Source organism: Pteronotus mesoamericanus, unplaced genomic scaffold (genome assembly GCF_021234165.1).
Source record: "Pteronotus mesoamericanus isolate MK-2021 breed Mesoamerican mustached bat unplaced genomic scaffold, CSHL_Meso_final contig_94, whole genome shotgun sequence".
NCBI lineage: Eukaryota > Metazoa > Chordata > Mammalia > Chiroptera > Mormoopidae > Pteronotus > Pteronotus mesoamericanus.
In genome coordinates this window covers 19,362,419-19,382,867 of record NW_026555285.1, presented here as the reverse complement: position 1 = coordinate 19,382,867, position 20,449 = coordinate 19,362,419, and positions in this window count along the sequence as shown.

The window sequence follows — 20,449 nt, the reverse complement described above, 5'->3', positions numbered from 1 at the left end:
AAGCAGAGACATTTATTGAAGAATATGCAAGATACAAGACACGTCATACATGGGACAATGATGTTTTAGTCCCCTTCATAGTAGGCACCTTGGGACTTCACACAGTTCTCCCAATTGCCATCAGCTGCCCCATTGTATTGTCCTGAATCTCATTGATAATCTGAAATCTCTTCCCTTTCAAAGGTGATTCTAGTTTTGGGAAAAGCCAAAAGTTGCAAGGTGCCAAATCTGGGCTGTAAGGGGTGTGATTCGCCTAGGTGATTTAAAGTTTTGCCAAAAAGACTCTGTAAGAGACATGATGCATGCGTGGGTGCATTGTAGTGATGAAGCTGCCAGTGACCAGTTGCCCATAGCTGTGGCCTTCTGAATCATCTGAATAGTTTCCACAGAGGAATGTGCAAGCTTCATGCCAAATTGGATAGATTTGTTGCTCTACTCACTCAGTCATTTTGAATGACATGGCCACTCAGTACACATGCTCGCTCCATGGCATCTACCATCCCCCGCTGACTAGTACAATGAAGTTGTCATTGTTCACACATGCACATTCTAGTCCACTCTCCTTGGCTGCCAGGTTACATCAATATTGTGAAAACCGTTCCTATTATATTAATAATGGCTGGACTTTTTCTGGACAAACTTTAAATATGTGTGTGTATATTATATGTGTGTATATATATATCTATGTAACATATGATGTATTTTTCAGAAAAATATAAGAATTTCTGTATTGACAATCTGTATGATAATGTAAAAAGAGATGGGTATCATTGAATTTCCACTGAAGAGTTATTGTAATAACTCTTTTTCTGTAAAGCTATGAGATCTGGATATTCAATATTGATTTGTATGGAATGGGAGTTCAGATTAATTTTAATAAATCAGAAAACCGTCCCACTTTTTTTAAAATTAAATTTGACATAAGTGTTGATGTCCTATTGAGGTAGATAGAAACAGTAGGAAAGAAGACTAATAAGGAAACCATTGAAACATATCAATTAAGTAAATATAGACATTAAGGATGGCGCATATAAACTAGATTCAAAATAATCCCTGAGGTATATTAAGCACCATTTGTAAGCCAATTTGATATACTGGTGGAACAAAAAGAAAATGGAGAAAGTGCTAAAGAGATCAATAACAGAGTTTTTGGAAATAAAAAAGTTAAATTTCTAATAGGAATGTGGGAAACTGTAATTTTTAGCTTTAAATTTTTTTCTACTTATAAACACAAAATCTTTAATAATATTTAGTGTACCATAAATTTTGGGATTCAGAAATGTTTCTCTGATATGAATAATAAACAGAGAGCAAACTTACCCAACAAAATTTCAAGTAGGTAGATTGTGCTTAATATATAATAGAGAAAATTGCTGATTTCTTTTTTCTTTTAAAGTAGATTAGTAGTTTTCTTTTAAAGTAGAAAGGGATTAGAGTGAGATAATCCCTGAAGAGAATTCTTACACTTTTAAAGAATGAGCTTATATTTATTGAGTCATAAATGGAAAGTGTTAAAGATTAAGGAGGCATTATAGAAATAATTTTTTCTTCTATAGAAGGTAAGTTTAAACATTTATAGTGATGGGATTCAGGGCCTGCTAACCAAAAATATGCACCTCTGCATGTTGAATATTTTTAACTGAAGGAGTTCTAGAAAAACAATAAAAAGTTACACTCTGACCTCATCCTTGACTGTCTCTGCTGGAGGATGTCACAAAACTTTCCTGGGGGAAGGGACCTCCTTATACCCGAAGGAAAGAAACTTCCTTATCTCAGAAGAAAAAGAAACATCGAGAAGTTATTACGAGCTTACTACAGTTACCTCATACTCTTAAACATATAATCTTCCATTATGGTAAACCTAACATTTATAAGTCCATTATCAAATGACATAATACTACTCCTCAGGTCTAATTGTTGCTTCATTTCCTTATGAAGTATCCCATGCCATGTAAAACTTTTGTTAAATTAATGTATATGTTCTTTTTCCTGTTAATCTGTCTTTGTCTGTTTAATTTTCAGACCCAGCCAGGGCCCCTAAAAGGGACAAGGAAAAGTATTTTCTTCCCTACAATAAGCAGAATTAATTTCCTAAATAGTATAAAATACTAGAATTATGTCATGATCCTCTTGAGAACCTTTCAGGTCACATAAGGAATATATTGAAAGGTCAGGAAAAGTGTGTTTTATAGTCAGACTTATTATGAAAGGTAGTCGGATCATTTCAACATTGAAAGAGTTTAGACATTTGAATTCATTTTTGCTTGAGAAATTTCAGGTGATTGAAACAAACACATGTAAATTTTGATTAGAAATATAAACTTACTTTTCTTTCTAATTTATCTTACTGACTTTGACTAGGAATTTGATGTGAAGTAAAAGAATTACCATCATTAAGTAAGAATGGTGGGGAAAAATTACAATCAAGCACCTTACAAGTGCCTGTATGGGGTATAAAGTCCACATGTAGCTCCCTATTTAGCAGATAGTAAGCTACCTATGCCTGGGGGAGAAAAAGGTGTGAGCTAAGAAGAGTTGATTTGGCTGTTTAGAGTTACACGTGATGCTTCGTTTCTGTTAAAAATTTAAAGCCAGCAAGTGAAATCTTTTCCCTCGGGGAAAAGAGTGCCAAGAATCTTTGGGCAGTGATTTATCAGAGTAGTCAGGTGAGGGGAGAACAACCCTACTTGTACTGCATGAGATAAATGAGGGTGCCCTGTGTGCTACGACTGTTTGACATCTCTGCACAGGCCAAGTTATGTTTGATGAATTATAAAGAAAAAGCTGGCACTGCAAAGCACTTAGAGGGCGATACCGAGTGATGTAAAAGACTACACTATGTAACTTAAGACGAGCTATTCATCCACCCCAAGTCTTATTTTCTTATGTGCATTAGTGTGAAAACAGAAATGCACAATCTCACATAAATGGTTGTCATCCAAATTAAATGAGGTAATACAGATGGTCTCCAATTTAGAATGGATCGACTTTATGACGGTGTGAATTTCTAAGCTGAATCTTCGCGTCAACCATGCGATCACGATGTTAAATGACCAATCTTCCACAGTCAGTGCACTGCGTTGCCAACTGCTGCGACCAGCGCGGAGTGGAGGTCCCTGAATGGGGGCAATGGGAGATTGAGAAAGACAATACAAACAGTTTAAGGAAAGGTGGGGGCCAGGTGGGGCGTTGCCCTCGGATAGAGACAATGACCCTGAACATGGTCTCCGCGTTTATTTTATGGGGGTTGGTTAGATGTAGCTCAAGGATGTTTTGCAGACTCAAGGACGCGCTGCAGACAAAGATTGTTCCGTTCCCAAGCTACCTAAATGATAAAATATTTCTTCTGCAAAGGTTACAGCCGCAGTCAGCTGAAGCTGGCTGTTATCTATTTTCTTCTCAACCTCCTGCGGGTTCCAGCTGCCATCCGCTGCTGGCCTGCTCTGCTTTGCAGATGCAAGCGGTCAAGCGTGGCTTTGCCAAGCCCTTCACCTGGGCTTTTGACGTCAGCCTTCACCATCCTCCACAGCCAACATTTCTAGATATTATGTTTCTGTTTCCCCATTTCCGCATATCTACAAAACACCCATCTATTTCTCCTTTTTCTGGTGAGAAAAGAAGGGTAAGTGATGTTGAGATGAAACTCAGGATAATTGCCCAAGTGTAGGTTAATGTAAGTTTCTCTGAAGCTAGGCTAAATTATGATATTTGGTGGGTTAGCTGTATTAAATTGGTTTTTGACTTATGATATTTTTAGTTTATGATTGGTTTATCAGGATGTAATCCCATTGCTAAGTCAAGGAGTATCTACATAAATGAAACATTTAACAAAGCGAAAGAGAATAAGCCGATATTTTGCCACCTGAATATTTAACTAGTTTTTTTTTTAACTTCAGAGCTTTTAAATTTTTATTTAAAATAATAACGTCTTAACCATTATCTCCTGACAAGATGATAACTTATGTTTATATAGAGTCACAAAATGACAACAAAATGTAGGAAAAGATAATAGGAAATGAAATAGGTTCTTCATTTTAAAATTTTATTTAATTTTATTATGTGAATTTTTAAAGAGTTTTACTGAGGTATAATTTATATACAAAAACATTGACATAGTTAACGTATACAGTGTGATGAGCTTGAAGATATGCATTTATCTAGATGCCATCACCACAACCAAGGTAACATATCTCTAAGTTTCCTTCTGCTCTTCTCTTACAAATATTATATTTTTTTATATTAAGTGGTACAAATATATGAATTAGGCCTACCTTCTTAATGAATTTTTAAGAGTACAATGCTGAATGTTTAACTGTAGTCAAATGTTGTACAGCAGATCTCTAGAACTTGTTCATTTTGTAAAACTGAAACCTTGTATTTATAAAAAACATTTCTCACTTCCTCCTTCCCAAGCCATTCTACTCTCTGATCCTACCAGTTTGGCTATTTAGATACCTCGAGTGGAATCATGAAGCATTTGTTCTTCTATTGCAAGCTTATTTCGCTTATCATAACGCCCCCTTAATTTGTACATGTTGTTGCATATATCAGGGTGTCCTCTTTAAAGGCTGAATAATATTTTATTGTAGTATATACCACATTTCTTTTTCTCCAGATAGACTGATATATAATTGAAATATGACATTGAGTAAGCTTAAAGTGTACTTGTGATGATTTGGTACATGTACAATTTGCAAAATTATTATTAAAATAAGGTTAGTTAATACATCTTTTATTTCATGTAATTAAAATTTTTTGTTGTCATTGTGAGGATATTTAAATTCTACATTGTTAGCAACTTTTAAGTATACAATACAATATTATTAACTATAGTCACTGTGCTGTATGTTAGATCACCAGAACTTACCACTCTTCTAATTAGAAGTCTATAACCTTTAATGAACGGATCCCTATTGCTTTTACTCCCTCCCCTTTGACATCCACCACTCTACTGTCTGTTTCTATGAGTTTAGCTTCTTTTAGATTCCACATATCAGTGAGATCATACCATCTTTTTCTTTCTCCATCTGACCTATTTCACTTAGCATAATGCCCTTCCTGTTCACCCACGTTGTTGTAAATGACTGAATTTCCTTTTAGTGCTACTAATATTCCATGTTTTTGCTATTGTGAACATGCTGCAATGAATATGGGCATGCAGATATTCTATGAAGTAGTGATTTCACTTCTTTTGGGTAAATCGCTAGAAGTGGGATCCACAAGTTGGATCATAAGGTAGTTCTATGTTTAATTTCTTGAGAAACCTCCATACTATATTCTGTAATGGCTGTACTAATTCTCACTGGCAGAGCACATGAGTTGCCTTTTCTCTACATCCTCACCATTCACTTATCTCTTGCCTTTTTTGATATAGCCATTCTAACAGGTTTGAAGTGATATTTCATTGCAATTTTGATTTTCATTTTCCTGATTTGATTTGCCATGTTGAACTCCTTTTCATGTCCTTGTTGACCATTCGTATGTCTTCTTTGGAAAAACATTTATTCAGATCCTTTGCTCATTTTTAATTAAGTTATTTTTCTGAATTGTATGTGTTCGTCAAACTCTTCCAAAAAATTGAAGATGAGAGAATACTTCCAAGCTCATTTTACAAACCTAGCATTACCCTTATACCAAAACCAGATAAGGACACTCCAAGAAAAGAAAATAATAGGCCAATACCCCTAATAAAATAGATGCAAAATTTTTCAATAGAACATTACCAACCAAAACACAACAACATATTAAGATGAACATGCAGTATGATCAAATGATATTTATTCCTCAAATGAAAGAATGATACTATATGCAGAATCGATTGATGTGATATATTTATTATGTTAACAGAATGAAAGATAAATGTTACATGACCATCTCAATATGCATAAAAACATTTGGTAAAATGTAACACCCTTTCATGGTAGAAACTCTCAACAAATTTGGTATAGAAGCTGCTTTAGTTTTATGAGAGGAGAATTGTTTCAGGTAATTATCGTAACAATAAAATGGTTAGTATTTATATATCGACTAATTAAGTAACAAATATGGTCATGGACATAAATTGTTTTACAGTGTTGGTGGATAAATACTTCCTCCCATGTAAAACACAATTTATAATGTTAAGAAAAATATTTTAATGACAAGCATTCTTTTAAAAAGTGCACCTTACTAAAACATGCCTAATCATGTTTCTTTATTGTTATAATTTGGGAAATAAATATACCCTCTCAAATTGACAAGAGTTCTTGGTTGATTTTTACTATAAAAACTTTGAAATTCAAATCTAACAACTTCATCAGAAGTGCATTTTCACTTTACATTTTATGGATTATGGCAAGGGAAGTCTTTTCTAACATTCGTGTATCTTACCACCCAAAGGATAATGGTGAACTCTGGGTAGGAATTCTCACAACATTTGTATCAGTAATTTTTCATTTTCTAAATGTTTCTCATTGATACTTATTTAAAACTTAGAACTTGTGGTTTCAACTATATACTTAGCCATGATTGAATCTAGTGAGTATAATTATTTGTTTTCAAATATGTATATACATGAATAAATACGCACATAAACTTGTATACATTGATTGTGGCCTTGTCCTACTTAGCCTGCACTCAAAACCTCTATACCTCCACAGCACACTGGAGCACACTGATCAGACTACAAGATGCAGTCTTCAGTAATACCACATATGGGAATTAGCCAAGCAGTGTAAATTGAACTCGAGAATTTCCAATCTGGTTTCTTTTCCAGTCTGGTGCCATGATGAGGAAGAGCTATGCCTCCTGGTTGTTCTTATCATTACCATCCTCTGATCTCAATCTCCCTTAGGAAGACAGTTTTAGAAAAAAATACACGCACATATACACCCCTACTCTACCAAAAAATTCGGTAATATTAAGAATGCAATCCATATTTATACAAAGTAAAAAATACTTCCCTAAGAAAACATCATATAAAAATGTCTTATAATGTTCTCTGTTCCTATGTCTTCTGACTCAAACAAGTGAGCAGGTAGAGGGAATCTTGGTATGTCTCATGGTGATGCCAAAGACCTGAAGATTGACTTGGAAAACCAAGTTCTGGCTTTGGCAGACAAAGATTCCAAAGTGGTCTGAAAGGTTTCAGGCAACTGGTAGAATGAAATTAATAAGGGAGAGGAAATTATAAAAAACTAGATCAACACAAAAACATGATTAAAGAGTAAAATTAAATTACAGCAATGAATAATTAATAGTAAATATAAAATAAGATAAACAAAATAAAAGCAAACAATATTTATCACTATAAGGGCAAATGATTTAAATCCCCTTTATAAAAGACAAAATTACAGCTTTTTAAAATGGTTCCAAAAAAAATTAGAAGTTTACCAAGATATATCAAATCCAAAATGACAAAGAAATGTAGACAATAAAAGAATGGGAATGAAATACTGTGGAAAAATAGAAGTAGGAAAAATCAGACCACATAAATTGTATTCCAAAGACAAAAGACTAAAGAACACATATAGGAATCTCATATCTAATGACATTTTGAACCCCTGGACAATAAAAAAGACACATATTCTTAAACATATGTGTGTCTGTGTCTGTGTGTATGGAGGGATATTGCTCTATTTTACTAGACTAAGAAGTCCCTTTAATGCTGAATTTGTACTAGTTTTGTGTTGTTTAAAAGAGAAGATAATTAATTGGATAAGCAAATTCTGGCTTCTACTGGTCCATGAAAAACAACTACAGCTCCAACATATCAGATATTTCAATGTTTCTCAAAACAGAAACTAAAAAACAAATATATTTCATCATAATTGTTGATGAGTTTAGCAAAAAATTAAGAAATACCAAAAGGCTTGCAATCAAAAATATTACTTATCTATTTCCCTACAACTCCCACTGCCATCCTCACCCGAAGCCTGCTTTTCAATGCTCTTACTTTTATTATTTAGCAGTTATTTCAGTTTTATATGTAAACCATATTATTTAATATTCATTTTAGACCCTATTATGACTTCCTACTGTGAGAATTAAATATGTGTTTTCCTTTAATCCCCCACTCACCCCTCAGGCCTCTTCTGAATTTTCTCTATCATTCTGGTCATATTTTAGTTAAAATGACCTTTACATGATTATGCTTTTGGGAATGTTAATGTAGAATAATTGCATTTTATTCTTCCATTTCTAAAATTAACTGCATTTTTATAGTCATTTTGGTAGTCTTTGTATCATTTACCTATCATCTTTCCTCGTTTGATAATTTAGAAATGATTAAATTTCACTTTTTTACTTCTGATCCTTGAAACTTTCTTCCTGAAATAGATCCCCATTTTCTGGATACATTCGAAACCATTTTCCCTATTCTTGCTGTGACTAGCCCTTGCTGAGGCTTCATTTGGCTCTAGCTATGGATTACAAGCATTCGATAGTGCATCATTCCTGGAAAGATATATACCAACATTTCCTAGGAATCGATGTGTGGGAAGGCCTTGTATTTCAACAAAACAAACAAACAAACTGTATACCATTTTACTCAGTTGGTAGCTTGGTAAATGATAAATTCCTGAGTTAATTTAAAAAATTAAAAACTGTATCCTTAGATAAATGAAAGCATTGACCCTCTGTCTTCCAGTATCAAATACAGTTTTTCAGAAGTTGGCTGCTATTTTATCAGTGATAACCTGTTCGTTTTGTTTTGCTTACCTTTCTAACAGTTTATAGGTTTTAGTATTTTGCAAATTTACTAAAATCTCATTAAAATGTGCCTTGGGAAATATGTATGTGAATTTATTTATAATGTTGGCCCCTAATCTGAATAATATTATAATTTTTTGAATATTCCCACTATTTTGCAGATATATTCCATGCTCCATTTTCTTTAATTTTATAGGTTATGAAAAAAATTGTATAAATCAGATGCTGGACTCCCTGGAAACCTCCTCTATGTCTCTTATTTTGTCTCTCATGTTTCTTATTTTTCTTCTATTTTCTGGGAAATGTTTTAACTTATATTTCCAATAAGTTGCATAAATACCTATAATTTTATTTTTCAAAGAATATTTTTCCCTGATTTTTCCTTATATCTCTCTTTATTTTAGAGGAATGGCTTCTTGGAATTTCTTTGAACATATTCATTAGGGAGGTGTTTGCTTCAATTTTCTTTTGTTTCCTCCAGGACTATCTCTGTTTCCTCCAGGACATTTTTTTTTCCTTTTTACATTCCTTCTTCATCATTTTGTGGTACTTATGTCCTCAAGTGACTGGCGGTCATAAGTTAGCTATATACAAGAATTAAAAAAACACAAACATGCAAATAGGAACTTAGTAATTTTGTGCCTCTTCTCAACCAGCTGGCTTTGCTTTAGGTTAATTAACTCTTAAATACCAAGCTTTGAATTATATCTCTGTGACCATTTAAATTATTCAATAAAAATTTCTTACCCGCTATCTAGGGGTATAAACTGACTGCTTCTACTCTGGATATAAGGATGAAACAAGTTTTCAATATTGAAAAATTTAATTGCTCTCTCAGCTGTTGTCTAGTACCCTTTAGAAATGATATTTCTCACTTGGATCTCTCAAAGGTTCTATGATGAAATCTACTTCATTATTGTCCATATTTCTATCAGTGTACAAACTTTGTAGCAACTTCTCTCTCTTCTATATAACACTATCACAATAGCCATTTTTATTTTATTTTTAAAAATTGTGTTTGTTTATCTGCTCCAACTTTTACTTTGAGATAATAGATACGCACATGTAGACAACACTTCATCTTTATTCAGAACATTTTCAGTATTTCAAATACCCCAGATCCTTTTTGTCAATATATCCCCCAGGGTAAGGGAAATAAAGGAAAAAATAAACAAATGGAAATACATCAAATTAAAAAACTTCTGCACAGCTAAAGAAACTATTATCTAAATAAAAGGGGAACCAACTACATGGGAGAACATATTTGTCAATGATACCTCGAACAAGGTTTTAATCTCAAAAATATATAAAGAGCTTATATGATTCAACATCAGGAAGACAAACAATCCAATTAAAAAATGGGCAAAGGACCTGAATAGACACTTCTCCAAGGAGGAAATACAGATGACCCATTGACATATGAAAAAATGTTCATCACCAGCCATCAGAGAAATGCAAATTAAAACCACAATGCAGTATCACCTCACATCTGCCAAAATGGCTATCATTAATAAATCAACAAACAAGTGCTTGTGAGGATGTGGAGAAAAGGGAACCCTAGTGTACTGTTGGTGGGAATGCAGACTGGTGCAGCCATTGTAAAAAACAATATGGGATTTCCTCAAAAAACTAAAAACAGAACTGCTTTTTGATCCAGGGATTCCATTGCTGGGAACATACCTGAAGAATCCTGACAGACCAATTCAAAAGAATGGATGCACCCCCATGTTTATAGTAGCACTATTTACAATAGCCAAGATTTGGAAACAACTTAAGTGCCCATTAGTAGATAAGTGGGTAAAAAAACTGTGGTATATATACACAATGGAGTACTATACAACAGAAATAAAGAAGGAATTTCTATCTTTTGTGACAGCATGGATGGAACTGGGTACTATTTTGTGAAGTGAAACAAGCCATTCAGAGAAAGGCAAATACCTTATGATCTGACTTATAAGAGGAATCTAATGAATGAAATAAACTAATGAGCCAAATAAAATCAGAGTAGTAGAATCATTGAACAGACTGACACCTGTAAGAAGAGAGAAGAAAAGTGGGGACTGATGGAAAGGAAGTGAAGGGATTAATCCAAAAACATGTATGAGGGACCCATGGACATGGACAACAGTGTGGGGACTGACTATGTAAGTGTGGGGTGGGCTGGGTGGAGGGGTACAAAGGGGGAAAAATTGGGAAAACTGTAATAGCATATACAATAAAATATTTTAAAAATACAAAAAAAAAAAAAATCGAAATGCCCCAGATCCAATTGATAGTCAAGATTTGAATCCAAATTATAGAATTTAGGAAGGAAAGATGTTGTGATGATCCTATTTGTGGAAAAGCAGAAAACTAAAACTCTCTTCTTGAGCAAACCTCAGTGACTGTGTCTTTTAACCCAAGTACGAAAAACATACACGAAGCATTAAAAACCTAAGCAGAGATTGAAGGGATTCAACACACGAATCATGGAACTGTCAGAAGTGCATTCAGAAATTGAGAAGTTCATTCAAAAATAGTGAACAACAAGTGCAAAGACTTTGAGGTAGGGCTGTGTCTGTCATGTTAAAAAAAATAGTAATAAAGATAGCATACCTGCAGTAGAGTGGGACAGAGAGTGTGGTGAAAAAGATTTTGTAAGACTTCAGAGTATACAGAGATTTAGACTGTTAATCTGAGAGAAATGGAAGTGTACTGAATAGGGTTGAGTAGATGGATAATGAGATTTACTTGCACTTAGAAAGGATCAGTCCGGTTGATGTGTTGGGAATAGAGCTTAGAGAAGCGAGGACAAAATGAGGACAATTTTACAAGTATAATCCTGCACATCAAAAAAAGACATATTCCTTGCATTTATTTAACTTTATTGTAAAATGCATTATTATGTTTTTGTTTTTAAAATTTAAATAAATGAATTTACTATCATGATTGGGTGATTTCTAGCAACTTGATCATCTCAGATCCATGAAACCACAAGAGTTTTTCAATAATTGAGATTCATACTGCTTTTTCAAACATTACCAATGCTAATAAGATAATGAAGTTTGATTGAATTCCATTTCTTTAGAACAAGTGCTCTGGTATAACATTTTATTTATTTATAGTTGTAAACAAAAGGCATGTATAAATTGTTTACATGCTATAAAAGAAACTATATAATTAGTGCTTATTAATAGTGTAATTGTCCAGCTATAAAATATTACAGTAATTTTGAGTAAAAATAATATTTAATTAAAAAATGGGAATACATTGTAGCTGAGTCTGAACTAAGTAATAAGCTCAACTATTAGAAATAATTGGAAAAAGTAGAAAATAAGTTGGCTGATTTAGAACAAATGCAGGTGATGATTAGAACATTTCGAATGGTTGAAATGCTAGTTAAGAATAGTATTTGGGAAGAATAACCAAAGAAATAAGAGTTAGACCATAATATAAAACATGAAGAATGTGGGGAGAGATGGTAGGATTTGTAATACAAAAGGATATAAATTGGCAAGAAGACAAATAGGGCTCAGAAGTCAAAGGCAGTTTAAGGGACAAGAAGTAAGTCAAGTTATTGCTGTGGTTTATAGAAATTACACTAGAGCTCAACTAATATGGATTATTTTGAACAATGCATTGTCTCTATAAGTAAAAATTTTATGTGGGACAGTTATCATGAAGAAAGAACTTAGTCCTGTACTTTTCTATCAGGGCCTTGTGATTGTACGGTAAGGTACCAAATACCTACCTCCTGACCAGAATAAATTTCAGAATTTCTGAGTAGGAAATTATACATAATTATTTATCTGAAAGATAAAAGAATGACGATGAAAGTCTTTGGCCATGTGGGGAAAACAGGAAAAAAACGATAATGTAACTCCAACAAATCCTAAGATGTTAACATTTATATATCATAAAATTATATATGAACACATAAGTTAATAATAAAAATATTTTTTTAAAAGAAGACAATGGACAAATATTTCTGATTTTTTGGCATTAGTTAGATTTTATATGCAAATAACATAAACGGACACATTTCAAGACAAAACACATTTGTTAGTAAAATTATATTTATCTTACACTACGTTTGGTAGAAAATTAGAACTGGAGCCATATCATTTGGAATCACAGGTAATTCTCTTGACAGCCTGGTTCAGTTAGACACAACTGGTACCTCTAGGCATTATACCCAGTAGCTTGCTTGCTTACTGAATGGTACAGAATCACCTATAGTATTGGTTCTGGCCATGAATGCTCTTATCAGAACTACTAGTCTATTGCCTTTGGAAACTAGATGTAGAAAACACCTTTTTTTTTCCCCCCTCAAGACAAAGAGAAGAGCACACACTGGAAAATGATGTATTAGTGGCTACTCTAGGACAATTATAAGTTTATATACTTAATATGTTACAAAAACACACAACTTACGCAACAAGGAATGATAGGATATAAATGTAATAGTAGAATTAAAATATAAGTACAGTGAGGTAGGAAAGTGCAGAATTTACATAATTAAAAAATTAGTTAAATAAAAACATCATGAGAACTTTTCCTGATATACAAAGGAAAATGACAACAGAATGAAAACAATGAGAAATTAGGTAATAGATACGACGTAAAGAAAATAGAAGAATTTCAAAGAAGAATAAAAATCTTAGAATAACTATCATAAAATCTGTAATGGCTGAAAAAAAATCATTGAGTTGAAAAGTGTATTGAATATGTATGTATATTAAAATTCTGATCCTGTTTTTTGGGGCGGAAAATACTTAGAATGATCCTACATTTTTTCCCCAAATTATAAAGATTACAACAATATGGACAGAAAAAGGAAAACATTTTTTTAAAACTGGATAATTGCTTCTTGGCATCACAAAATTTCAAAAGAAAATGCAGCAATCACTATAGAATTTAAGACAAAAGTTTTGACCTGAGAGCTTTTTACTCAGCCAAGCTTTTATTTATATGTAATGAACATAAATGATACACTTATCTATGTAGGGATTCAAAAATACATCACAGATAAACACATATTTAGAAATTGCATGCAACAGAATCCCAAGATTAAAGAAATTAATAAATATTTATAATTTGAAAAGAACATTTGTGGAATAATTGATTTGCATGTCTTCAGTTAAAGGCTAAAATCAGAATCTAAATGTATAATAGGAAAATGAATTATTGAAATGGAACTAAACTTGGCATTGCTTTATTTCCACTTTTGATTTTGTCCCCTCTCCTCCTCTGCCATGAAGTGTATATTTGTTAAACCTTGTCTTTATCCCAGATTTGAGAGGTATTATTTAATTGTTTAAAACTGAGAAAGTACTGTTTAAATATACCTATGATAAATTGAATTATTTATATGATTGTTTATATACTAAGATTTACTAAACACAGTTATCTTAATCAATGTAGGAAATAGGTTTAGTTTATTCTAAAAAAGTCTTCTGACCCTGGCTGGTGCGGCTCAGTAGGTAGAGTGCTGGCCTGCGAACCAAAGGGTCGCTGGATCATTCTCAGTCAGGGCGCATGCCTGGATTGCCAGCCAAGTCCCCAGTAGAGGGCACAAGAGAAGCAACCACTCATTGATGTTTCTCTCCCTCTCTTTCTCCCTTCCTTCCCCCTCCCCCGTCTAAAAATAAATAAATAAAATATTTTTTAAAAGTCTTCTTTGTTATAAAAGGGCCCGAGTAATAATATTTTTGATCCTTTGATTTCATATTGAACAACCGGGAACATTTTTTAATTTCCTTTCTTTATCAGTGACCTAGGAGAAACTGTGAAGGTCTGAAGATAACTAATCCAAAATAAATTCATATAGATTGATTTCAAATATAGCAATGTTTTTATATATCAAAAAAAGAAGCTACAGATAAAACCGTAAATTACTGGTAATAATTCTATCTGAATAGTGTTTAGTGTCAAATTATTACACTTTACCATTTTCAGTTTCTGTCTTAACTGTAAACTAGACAAAATGAAATTAGTATTAGATGACTACAGTTTTATATGAACTCTAACTATAACCACATTACATAAAACTATTATTTGTAGTGGACAATCAGTGGAGAGTAAACAGGATGAGATACATAACTTTTGAGTACTTACTAGTGTTATAACTAGAGTATCTGAAAGACATGATAGTACTTACTTATTTGATGTTTTAAACTAAAGCTATTCAGTTATGAAAAATTTAGTTTGTTAAGATCTGTGATTTTCTTAGCCTTTCAGTTTCAGAAAGTCTTTCTTTCATCCTGCTTATACTAAGTGCTTCTTAAAAATCAATGCCCGTTTGTACATGATTGGCTCAATCCGGAGTATTCTATAGATATTGTTTTTACTTTGACTTATTCTACCTAAAATTGTTGTTCAAACACTAAAAAGTTTAAATATTTCTAGTTGCATTTATGCTTTTCTATTGCCCCCAGCAGCAATTTATTGGGCACTACTAACATTAACATTCACTGCATTTTCAAACTAAAATATTATTTTAAACATTGGTGACTAAACTCTAATCTGTTTTCACCATCATAAGAGTATTCTTTCTCTTCTGTAAAGTGGAGAAAATAATTTTTAATTTACTGGTCACATATGGTCATAGAAAAATAAAATTAATTTTGTATGTAAGAAAAGTATGCTAACAATGTAAAGATTACACCAAAACTAGCTAATTTATCACTCTCTTTTTCCTGTTATAACCTGAACTACCCCTTTTTAACTAGCGCCTGAGAAAATATTCATGTGTAGTGAGCTCAGAATTGTGAGAATCATGGGCAGGAAGGTGGCCTGGCCAAAGAATCACAGAAGGGAAGGAATAACTGTTAGGAATATAGAACACTGAGGAGCTTCTCTCTCTCTCTCTTTCTCTCTCTCTCTCTCTCTCTCTCTCTCTCTCTCTCTCTCTCGCGCGCGCGCACACACACACACACACACACACACACACACACACTCCTTTTTTTGCATATCCCTGCATATCTACTGGGTTTTTTCTTCCTCTATAAGTATCAGGCTGCATTGTCACCAAATAATAACTGTCATACCTCCGAGTATATCTCACAAAGCATAAATGACTTTTTCTCAGCCACAATTACAAAAATAAAGAAAACCTTCTCTCATTAATGGGCTACATAGTATATTATCATTTTATTTTTCTATTTGTGGTCAGGAAGACTTTTTTCATACTTATACAAAGATGCCTTTTAATTTTTGTTCCCTCTGTGAACATAAACCAATTACCTAGTTAGGCAATGACAATTATGATTGTTGGAATAAATTTTTATTCTAGGCCTGGAGAAAATTTCCAAACATTACAAACATTATTGAGAATCACTAAAAATAAAATTTGTTTAGTTCATCCCTACTTACAGTAATACCTCGATACTTGTTGTGAATTCGTTCCAGAACTTGTGACAAGCACTGGAACCAAGTATCAAAGGATGAAGCATTTTCTCTTGTGGGGCCTCATAAATTCTAGCAAGTGTGACAAGTCCCAAGCAAGCACCAAGTGCTGAAACATTTTTTTTCTCATCATATGTGACAAGTACAGCGTTTGACAAGTTCTGAAGCTGATGAGTACCCAGGTATGACTGTATTTCACTTCTCTTATATTTATGGCTCTTGATACTAATTAAAATATTCAGACTGATCTCAAAGATCAAAATTCTTATGATTTAATTAAGATATTAGTAACAAATTATCTTTTTATTTTAAGAACTATTTTTAGTGATGAGAGAGAGAGACAAAGAGACATCAATTTGTTGTTCCATTTATGTATGCATTCATTGGTTGCTTCTTGTATGTGCTGTGAAGGAATCGAACCTTCAGCTTTGGTTCGACACACTAACCAATGGGGCTACCTGGCTAGGGCAGTAACAATTTCTCTTGAAATGCATTCCAGATTTCCTTTCACTTATCAAATATTAATAGAAGATAATATAAAAGAGTTTATTAAAATTGTTTTTACTCAATTTAATTGCCCTTAAAATTTTCAATGGTACAATAGATGCTTTTTGAGATTATCAGAGGAACACAAATGCATTTGCTTTATAGTGAAAAATTTTAATCTTATGATAGCAGGCACTAAAATTTAAGTCATCTTTCTATTATTGCAACATATTGGAAATCAATACAAAATCTAAATAATATTTATGTGGATTTTAAATGCAAACAAAATTATTTTAATATATTTGATAATGCTTCTTCAAGAGTCAATAATTAATAAATATATACACTATTTTGTTGGCAAAAATAAAATATCTAAATAGTATTCCCAAAGTTTTTGAGAGAAATCAAAGGCATCTAAATATCTTGAGAACTTGGCAAAGGTTGAATTTGTTGCTATCCCTACAACTCCTAATCAGGTATGAAATATTAGGGAAGGAAGAATCAAAGAAATAGGAAATAAGTATAGCTTATTATGTTCTAATAATACTCTTTCAAAGACATACCAACTTTGGAAGACCCTATTATTATCAAACTGCACTTTTAGAGGCAAATAATTATGATTCTTCTATTTGAAATAGCTGTACTTAGAAATATTCTTTTTTTTCTCCTTCCCTCCCCTCTTCTTCCCTTACTCTCTCCCATTCCTAAAAAAAGAAATGAAATGCTTCACAAAAAATCATATTCTTTACCAAAGTTAAACTACAACAGAATCATACTCAGCATAGCTTGTTTGTTTTAAAAATCATCCTTTATATAATTAAATCCTTGCATATGTGAACTATGTAACAGTGAACCTGACTCTCCCTGGAAAGTAGAGAAAATAGCTTTTCCTTAAACACCTAAAAGATCCTCTACTATCTTTTCAAAGGTGTATGGAGAAAAGTCTATTTTCGTCTATTCCAACCCATCATAAACACATCTCTCCACACAGAGACCCTGAGCCAACTGTCAAATCTCCGAGGCTAACAGACTCCACAGCCAGAGCTTCATTTTTTTCTGTATTTCATTAGTTTTGCAGACAGTTGAATTACATTATTTAACACCTTAGACCTTTAGTATCATGATATATCTATTACGACACTAACCACAGCTCTGGCCTTGTACAACTTTGAGCAAACAGGGATAGAAGTAACGCAGGCTTACAGTCTACATTAATAAGAATATAATTTAGGTCAGATTATTGGCTATGTTACATAAAATATAACTTACACAATCTTAAAAAATGTTTAAAATTCATGATTAATTCTCACTGAAATTAGTTTTAGAAATCTTAAAGAATTAAAAAAATGTATTGTTGCTCACTTTTAAACTATACATTATTTGTAGAAGAAAAGATGGTAGGTTTAATCTCATGCTAATTAATAACTGTGGAAATACATTCATTAGTGTAATAATAGGAGTTTTAAGTCTCTTTATATGACAGGTGGTTTTATAAGGTGTCACAAAGGAAATTCTCCTCCTCAGTTTCTTTTTACTGAAAGCAACAAAAACTAAATAAAAACTGACTTGAGTGATGTCAGAAAGCTCACCTTACTGAAATAAAAGCGTAGTAGTCCCCCCTATCCTCGGTTTTGCTTTATGCAGTTTCAGTTATCCATGGTTAATCATGTTCCAAGTGTTAAATGGAAGCTTGCAGAAATAAACAGTAAATTTTACATTGCATGCCATTCTGAGTAGCATGATGATCTCTCACGTGGTCTACTCCTTCCTGGCTAGGACCTGAGGGCATAACTCATCCCTTTGGCCAACATCTCCACACTGTATACACTTCCTGCCCTTAGTCACTTAACAGCGCTCTTGGTTATCAGATCAACTGTAGGAGTATCGCAGGCTTGTGTTCAAGTAACCTTTATAGTAATCTAAGGCTACACTGCACCTCATCGCATAAGCACTGTTTCATCTCACAACATCATGAGAGGAAGGGTGATTAAAGTACAAGATATTCTGAGAGACCAAATTCACATAATTTTTATTACAGTATATTGATATAATTGGCCTATTTTATTATTAGTTATTGTTGTTATCTTACTGTGCCTAATTTATAAATTATACTTTATCATAGGTATGTATACATAGGGAAAAAAAGCACAGTGCACATAGGGTTCAATACTATCTGCAGTTTCAGGTTTCCACTGGGTGGAATCTTAAAACATATCCCATGTAGATAAGGGGGAGAGACTACTGTAGTTGAAACATGTTTTAGAATGAAAACCAACAAAAGCAAGCCAGGTAAAAGAAGCCCTTACCAAAGTGACATCTGAGAAATCATCCTCTCAGTGTATGTTGCCACTCCTAGTAGGGATCCATAATTAGACATTCCTGACACTCCTGACACCAGACACAATACTGTTGTTTGGAAGCCACAGGAGTTCTAATTTCTCATTGTGAATGAGAGTTTATAAATGAGTTGCAATCCATAAATGAATTCTAATCTCTGTCTCTACACTCGCATGAGTCGGTCCCATATAAAAGCATTGAGTGGGAATCTAAGCAGTGAAGCATAGATTGTCATGTGTACCTTAGCTACCACGGAATGGGGAAAGGGAATAAGACTTCTGTGACTTCTGTAGTTAGGAATGATGCCTTGCCTCTCTCAGAGATTTACACAATGAAAGATTCTACTGAAAGATAGTATTGTGATACTATAAAATGAATATTAATTATAAATGCATGACATAACTATTAATTGCTTATTTGAAATTATTTTTCTACTTAACTTTAAAGATTAAGATATTGAATTTGGTTTTCTATAAGTAAATCTCATAGAAATCTACCAGTAAATATGTGAGCAAAGATGTTTTCTATATTTTGTGAGAGTAAAAATCTCTGCTTTCTTAATCCCAAAGAAGTAAATTACTGCTACATTAAGGTATAAAGCAGAATTGAATATATCCTGAGACAAAGTATATTTAAACTACCAAATTCAAACATAGTTGAATATTCATTCAACTATATTAATATTAATATCAATATTTATATTAATATTATCTTGATATTAATATTTTAGAGAAGTATTAGATAAAGGACATCAGTAATTTCCTATTTGAAAAAGTAACATTGCATAATTTTCCAACCACTCAAACAATAATTCATAATGAAATTTAAAGCATGAAAATATTATGATAAACACTTTTCTTCCAAGGGTCCATATGGAAACAATTAAGTTCTATCAATCGTCAGATGTTATCTGTATGTGGTGCATTCATTTATGAAGACTTATCACGTGGCTCAGTTGGTTGGAATGTCGTACCATAGACCGAAAGATCGCAGGTTCAATTCCAGGTCAGAGCACATACCTAGGTTGTGGGTTCGATCCCCTGTCGGGGTGTGTATGAGAGAGCAGCCAATTGTTTTTCTCTCACATTGATGTTTCTCTTTCTCTCTCTCTCTCTCGAAAATGTCTTTGGGCTGAAGATAAAAATAAAGTCATTAAAAGACATTATGAATGATAATTCAGAAAAATAAGTTAATATTAGCTTGTACAGTTGCAAATTTATAGTCAAATTACTACTGGTAATATCAAAATAATGTGAAAACGGCTAAGTAGTAACTATCTCATAGAAGGAGAGGAAGAATTAATTCCAAAAATGCTTATATAACACTGCAGTCATTTGTAGATAAAGAACTACTTATGTTAACATGTATTTCTGAAGAATTTCGAATCAAGGACTAAATTTTTGAACTATTTCATGTCTCCACTGGTTAGTACAATAGGAAAACCAAAAACAAAAAATTATCTTCCAAGTTATAAAAACTAAGAACTTAAGATAAATGTGTTTGCAGATGTCTTTCATTATTATTTTCTTTCCACATCATTTTTTAAACTTTA